The sequence below is a fragment of the Lipotes vexillifer genome, unplaced genomic scaffold (genome assembly GCF_000442215.2).
Source record: "Lipotes vexillifer unplaced genomic scaffold, Lipotes_vexillifer_v1.1 scaffold1824, whole genome shotgun sequence".
Lineage (NCBI taxonomy): Eukaryota > Metazoa > Chordata > Mammalia > Artiodactyla > Lipotidae > Lipotes > Lipotes vexillifer.
In genome coordinates this window covers 533,429-539,232 of record NW_006789288.1, presented here as the reverse complement: position 1 = coordinate 539,232, position 5,804 = coordinate 533,429, and the positions used below count along the sequence as shown (strand labels likewise).

At 49.0% G+C, this 5,804-nt stretch overlaps 1 protein-coding gene across 1 annotated transcript in view; it reads right to left on the bottom strand.

Annotated features, from left to right (window-relative positions):
* JAKMIP1 (janus kinase and microtubule interacting protein 1) overlaps positions 1–5,804 on the bottom strand; it is a 134,391-nt gene that overhangs the window by 57,610 nt on the left and 70,977 nt on the right. The window lies entirely within an intron of this gene.

Below are 5,804 nucleotides of genomic sequence, written 5' to 3'. Positions count from 1 at the left end.
TTCAGCAGGTCCATGGCCCCGGGGCAGCTGAACTCAGCAACACAGGACAGAGAGACACCGTAGTGCACAGCCCAGGCCCTGCTCCGCCGTCACCGCTCCCAGCACAGAGGAGCACAGAGTTGTGGGATCAACGACCTATATGGTCAACCAGACACTTACCCTCGAAACTGATCAGTGCTCGCGTCTCTCTCACCTTAATGAAATAAAGTCAAATCCTGACCCGCCAGGGCCCTCCAGCCATCACCCCCTGGCCCTCCAGCAGCTCCGCTTCTGCACAGAGTTGGTCGTCCTCTCTCCCACCCGTCTGGCCACGTCCCCACCCCTCCAGCAAACGGCTCTTGCTAACGTCTCCAACGCACTCCTGGCCCGCAAACTCACTGAACAATTTTCCATCCTCTCTCCTTCTCACTCCATCTGACACCGTCGCCCACTCCAGCTACGCGAACTGCTCCCACCCTCCCGCCCTCCGTGGGACTTCACTGTTTCTATCTTCTCCTCGCCCTGCCCTGGTCACCATCGAAATCTGTAGTTTCCAAGGCTTGGCTGTCTTCCCAGTCCGTATCCTCTCCTCAGCCAGCCGCATCCTCACCCAAGACGCTAACTCCCCGTGTGCAGCTGACACTCCAACCTCCTCCCTCCGCCCTGACGTCTCTCAGGGTCCCGCAGTCAGAGAGCCGACTGGATGCGTCTGGGGCCTCCAAAGCACCTCAGCCTCCCCACGTTCGAGCCTCAGCGTGAGCCCCAGCTCCCCCAGCCCAGCCTCGTCCCACATTCCCTTGAGGAAACCAAGCAGAAAGAAGCTTACGGAGGAGGGAGCTTCTGCCCCGGGCCATACACTTCGATTGTTTCTGGACACAAAGCCAACAGCTGGGAAACTGCCCCAGTAAGGGTGCTATATACTGGGGTGCCCCTCCCCTAAATCCACGTCCTTCCTACAACCTGAGAATGTGACCTCATTTGGAAATAGGGTCTTTGCGGATATAATTAGTTAAGATGAGGTCACAGTGGAGTCGGCTGGGCCCTAACGACTGGTGTCCTTATAAGAGGAGAGACACACAGACACACAGGGGGAAGATGGAGGCAGAGACTGGAGTGATGCGGTCACAAGCCAAGGAATGCGTGGAGCCTCCAGAAGCCGGAAGAAGCAGGAAGGATCGTCCCCTATAGCCTTCAGAAAACATGGTCCTCCGACACCTTGATTTCAGACCTCTAGCTTCCAAAACGGTGAGTGAATAAGTTTCTGTTGTTTAAGCCACCCAGTTCATGGGTACTTTGTAACAGCAGCCCTAGGAAACTAATACAGGTGTTAAAAGAGAAAATTTCCCAAGTTCTAGAGTTTCATTAATTGACAAAAACCATAAGAGTTTCAGCTACAGTGATTACTATCATCATGGGATTTAGGAATAAATTCTATCTGAGACAAGGTACATTAAAAAGTTCTGAAAAGAATACTAATGTTTTAGTAAGGATGGTTTCAACGAAATCTGGATAAAGTCTACACGATGTGGCTTTATTTAACACATACCTGTGAGTGCCCGCCACGAGCGGGCCTGTATGTAAGGCAATGTAATGTGGATACTACCTTGGTTACCCAACGTAAAGGTTAAAGCCAACTGATATAAAACAACTTGGCACAGAGGAAAGAGCACTGTGCATGGAGTACAAAAGTATGAACTGGAGACTAATCCCCCACTGGCAAGCTGTGTGACCTCTGGCAAGTCACTCAACCTCTCTAAGCTTCAGGCTCCTCACCTGTAAAATGGGGATGTAGGAACATCCACCTGGAAGGGGAGCTGTGAGGGCTGAAGGGGACAGCAGAGACAGGCAGGCTGCTTAGGAGCAAGGCCATTGGGCCCAGACTGCCTGGGTTCTAGCCCTGATGCCACCACTTATTGGCTCTGTCACCTTGGTTCAGTTACTTGATTTCTTCCTAAGCCTCAGTTTTCCATCTGTGAAATGGGGATAATAATAGGGATGTTTTGAGGATGAAATACATTAACACATAAAAACTGCCTGGCACGCAGTAGGCATAAAATAAACATTAGCTCTAATTATAATTGTTACATGCACATAGTAGGTCTCAATAAATAGTAGTTCCTGTCTAGAAGTTCCTAGACTTCTGTTTCCATTAGGTGTGCAAATATTGAGGAAATGAATGAATGAATACTGCAGTTGTTTGAATTGTGGTTCCTAAAAAGACATGTCCATATCCTAACTTCAGATATCTGTGAATGGGACCTTGTTTGGGAAAACGGTCTTTGCAGGTGTAATTAAGCATCTTAAGATGAGGAAATCGTCCTGGATTAACTGGGTGGGTCCTAACTCCAATGACAAGTGTTTTCATAGGACGAAGAGAAGACGCAGACCAAAGGAAAAAAACATAGAGGGGAGGCCATTGCTGATTTAAAAAAAAAAAAAAGCATAATGTGAGAGTTGCGAGTTAAGTTTTATTGGGGGCAAAATGAGGACCGCAGCCCAGGAGACAGCGTTTCAGGCAACTCTGAGAAACTGCTCGGAGGAGGCGAGGGGAGGAGCCAGGATATAGAGGAGTTTTTGCGACAAAGGCAAAGTAGTAGGGAACGTCCAAAGATGATTGTTAATTAAAGAAAACCAGATATCTCAGGTTAAGGAATTTAGTGCTTTCCTAAGTATGGGAAGATGCAAGAGTCTGGGCTCACTGAAATCATTCCTTTGATATGCACCTCAGCTATCTGGGGCCAATATCCTGTAGTTTCACGCCCTGAGTTTCCTTAGGGCTCACCGCTGCAGGGAGTGGCTGCAGTCTGAGGGCTGCTAGATGGCAGGTATTCTTGTCAGCCTTGAGTTTCCTCAGGGCTCACCAGCTCACGTTGAAGGGCTGCAGTCGTTGATGACTGTGACATCCTTTGTTTATTGGTATGGCAGGAAATATTCCACTTATAAATATTCCATTTATCACCATGTAAGAGGGAGGCAGAGATTGGAGTGGTGCAGCCACAAGCCCAGGAACTCTTGGAGCCATGAGAAGCTGGAAGGGCAAGGAAGGGCCTTCCCTGAGAGCCTGGGGCGCGTCCCGGCTGATGCCTTTGATTTTGGACTTCTGGAGTCCAGAGCAGTGAGAGAGTAAACTTCCGTTGTTTTAAGCCACTGAGTTTGTGGCCATTTGTTAAGGCAGCCCCAGGAAACTAATACAAATGCCCTTCTCACTCATCACACTCTCAGAGGGTAACAAACTAAAGCTGATTGTAACTTGAAACATCGCTACAGCAGAGAATGCTAGTTAGGAGCCCTGCCCTGAGGGCGGACAGAAGCTAGCTCAAATCCCCGCCCCTACCTGCTGTGTGACTCTGGGCAGACTGGGCCACCCCTCTTAGCCTCAGCTTCGGTAATGTGGGGACACTGAGAACACCCCGTCCAACTCGGGGGGGAGACTTCAACCACGGGAAGAATTTAGCACAGAGCCTGGCATCTTACAAGCACACAATCAATGTTAGCGGCCACTACTAACCTATTTTAGCTCCTGCGTAACAGAAGGCTATCTGATTTAAACAGCAGACCATGAAAAACTTATAAAATACAGTTTACAGGAGGCAGCAAATGGTACCCCCAACCTCCAGACTGAGGCTTTCAAGCAAAGTCCCAGAGCTCTGACAAGCTCTTTGAGTGGCCTTTCTTTAGAAGAAAAAAGGATACTCCCCAACCACCTTCCCACGACAGTTTCCTGGAACTCCAGCCGAGGGTGTGCCCGGCGCAGCTTCTCCTGCACCAGCTGTAGAATGTGCCTGCTGCTCCCCCTGGTGGCGGTCACCCGCAGCTCCCCGCTCTTCAGAGCCGGAGGTGGGAGCACCTCCCCGCTGTAGGGAAGAACACTGGATGATGCAGAAAACACTGTTGCCACTGCAGAGTTCAATCCGGAAGCAATGTGAACCACGTGGAAGTTCATTAATTGAAACCACTTAAACATGCTTTCATTAATTCAACAAATACTGAATTGAGTGCCATCAGCAGGTGGGGGGAAACACTGATGAGCAAAACAGATCAGAGTCCCCGCCCTCAGAGCTTCCATTCCAGAGGGGAGGGGAGCTGAAAACAGAATAAAAAAGTCAACATGGAGTAGATCAGAGCATGATTAATGCTAGGAGAAAAAGATAAATCGAGGGGAATCAGTGGTGCCAGCTGGGGAGGTGTTACAAGTTAACAGGTAGGGCTCCAGTCCGTCCCCCTCAGCATCCCAGCTGCACACTCCTGGCTTTGCACTGGAGCCCAGAAGCGCTGCCTCCACCACTGCATTACACTAGTCCCTCCCACAAGAAAGAACAGCATCTTAAGCAAGACATCTCTGGAAACCCAAATTCTCAGCCTGGAAGAGCACCGATTCCCCATTTATCCTAGAAAATGAGCAGAGGGCTTACACCCCATCATGTGGGAAAGGTTCCCAGAAAACAGTCTCCACTAGTGGAGATGGCATCCAGGAACGGATGGACAATGTGGAATAGATTGTGGAGCCAACATTTTCTAGGTTGTCACATTTTCCCAGCCAGAGTCCTGAGGCTCCAGAGGTCAGGAGACCTGCCAGCTCACACAGCTACACAGGCACTCTCACTATTTGTCGACTCTGGTCTGGCCCCCAGGCTGGGCCCTTAGTGATCTTGCCCCCTGCCCTGAGGACCTGAGGAAGTGTAAACCTCTGACAGTGAGCTTCTCAAGCTTCCCCAAACCCCAATACCTGAGTGTGCTGGACATTCCTGGGTTGCCTCCCGGCATCCGTTTCCCCTTCTCCCACGCTCCCACTCTCACCATGTGGTTCAGGAGAGGGGTGGGACTGAAATCACTCCAAGTTCCCAGGGCAGGCCCTGATTGGCTCACATCACCTGCATGGCTCCACCGCCTAACAGTAACTGGTTCAGGGATGGATACATGACCCAATCAGAGCCAACAGGCCCAAAGAGGGTGTTGCTAGGACCCTCCTGTTTCTCCTTAGGAGCTAAGAAAGAGCTTCTCTCACACCCCAGTGTTCACTGCAGCACTATTTACAATAGCTAGGACATGGAAGCAACCTAAATGTCCTTTGACAGAGGTATGGATAAAGAAGATGTGGTACATATACACAATGGAATACTACTCAGCCATTAAAAGGAATGAAACAATGCCATTTGCAGTGACATGGATGGATCTAGAGATTGTCATACTGAGTGAAGTAAGTCAGACAGAGAAAGACAAATATATGATATCACTTATACGTGGAATCTAAAAAAAAATGGTACAAATGATCTTATTTACAAAACAGAAATAGTCACAGATGTAGAAAACAAACTTATGGTTACCAAGGGGGAAAGCGGGGGAGGGATAAATTGGGAGATTGGGATTGACATATACACACTACTATATATAAAATAGATAACTAATAAGGACCTACTGTATAGCACAGAGAACTCTACTCAATACTCTGTAATGACCTACATGGGAAAAGAATCTAAAAAAGAGTGGATGTATGTATATGTATAACAGCTCCACTTTGCTGTAGAGCAGAAACTAACACAACATTGTAAATCAACTGGGCTGTTTCCTGTGAGGATGTGGGGTCTGGCACAGTGGTGGCATCTCACCAGCACATTGAGAGCTCAGAGCCTGAGAATGATGCATCAGGGGACAGAGCAGAGCCTGAGAAACCTGGGTCCGGGGTGACATCATTAGTGCCAGTGGAGCTATGCCTGAGGCTAGTCCTGCTTCGTCAGTCATGAGAGCCGACAGACTCATGGTTTAAGCTAGTCTGAGGTGGAATTTCTGTCACTTGCAACCACAAGATTCTAGTTGACGTACAGTTA